The sequence below is a fragment of the Lipotes vexillifer genome, unplaced genomic scaffold (assembly GCF_000442215.2).
Source record: "Lipotes vexillifer unplaced genomic scaffold, Lipotes_vexillifer_v1.1 scaffold1062, whole genome shotgun sequence".
NCBI classification, from domain to species: Eukaryota; Metazoa; Chordata; class Mammalia; order Artiodactyla; family Lipotidae; genus Lipotes; species Lipotes vexillifer.
Window position 1 is genome coordinate 290,453 of NW_006772550.1, and position 1,472 is coordinate 291,924.

Here is a 1,472-nt window from a genome sequence, read left to right on the forward strand (position 1 = left end):
AAATGATAGGCAGCACAGGGGACATTGAGACTTAGTTCTTTTACCTTCTAGTGAGCTCACCTTTTTACTACATTATGTGGCATACCCTTAATGATAGTTGTTTTTCTCCTTTATTTATTTGTACACCAAGAGACAACAATTATGGTAGAATATTGGTGTAGATACTGATAAAAAGGGATCTAGAACTTATTCTAAATTTTATTACATTCTCTTATCTGAATACTTAGAGCAATGATCAAAATTTAGCACCAGAGGGAATTCCCTGGTGGTCCAGTGGTTAGGACTCTGCACTTTGACTGCTGGGGGTGCAGGTTCAATCCCTGGTCAGGGAACTGAGACCCCATAAGCTGCGTGGCACGGCCAAAAAAAAAAAAAAAAAAAAAAAAAAAAAAAAAACCCCCCCAGACACTTGGGCTCAGTTCTGCACTGCCAAAGGAATACTAGGAGAATTGAGACAATTAAATAGGAAATTCAGCCCCATTATTTTTCAACATCACAGTCAAAGCAAAGTGAGGGCTTTGGGGGGAGAATATCTAGTGAATTTGTAGAGACCTTTACTGTCCAACAGAGTAGCACGAGCCACACGTAGCTTTTGAGCACTTGATACATGGCTTGTGCAATCAAGGAACTAAATTTCTAATTCAATTAATGAATTATAATTCTTCTTATTTTTTTTTGCGGTACGCGGGCCTCTCACTGCTGTGGCCTCTCCCATTGTGGAGCACAAGCTCCGGATGCACAGGCTCAGCGGCCATGGCTCACGGGCCCAGCTGCTCCGCGGCATGTGGGATCTTCCTGGACCGGTGCACGAACCCGTGTCCCTTGCATCGGCAGGCGGACTCTCAACCACTCTGCCACCAGGGAAGCCCAAATTATAATTATTTAAGTTAAAAATTTCAGAGTAATGTTTAATTTAGGTATTGAAAAACTTTTTAGTATGTTTAGAACAACTTTGAGGAATGCGTGGGAGGTTTTATGGGCCAAGCTTGGAGGAGGCGTACTTAGCTTTTGCTCCCAATCCACTGGCTAGAACTAAGTCACTTTTTCACAAGGAAAACTGTGACCCTGAGGAAAAGGGAGCCCCTTTGGTGGATGACTAGCCAGGGTCTGTCTCCTGAGGTTTAGATAGAATTAAACCTACCTGGGGTGCCAGAGGAGGGCCTTGTGTGGTTTAGGTCAACCAGCTTATCTTATCTCTTTGGGCATCATGGTTAGTTCAGAGTTGAGGAAGTGATCCAAGCTGATCCAATCAGAGCGAACCTCAGGACCTTGGCAAAAAATGCTAGAACACAGACTCTGTCCACTGGGGTAACGATAGGTGGTTCAGAGCTGCTATGCCCATGAGGAGAGAGCCTGGACTGTTGAAAGATGTGGTCAGGAGCCTGAGTGTGGAGCCTGTTCAGAGGAAGCAGAGCCAGTCCTGCTGCTGTCATGTGAGGTCTAGATCCAGACTGTTGGAAGCTGGGTTGTAT

At 44.8% G+C, this 1,472-nt stretch overlaps 1 non-coding gene across 1 annotated transcript; it reads left to right on the forward strand.

Moving 5' to 3' along the window:
* Positions 1–259: 259 nt before the first annotated feature.
* Positions 260–332, forward strand: TRNAQ-UUG (transfer RNA glutamine (anticodon UUG)). Its single transcript has one exon. It is a non-coding gene; the product is annotated as a tRNA-Gln (tRNA).
* Positions 333–1,472: the final 1,140 nt, after the last annotated feature.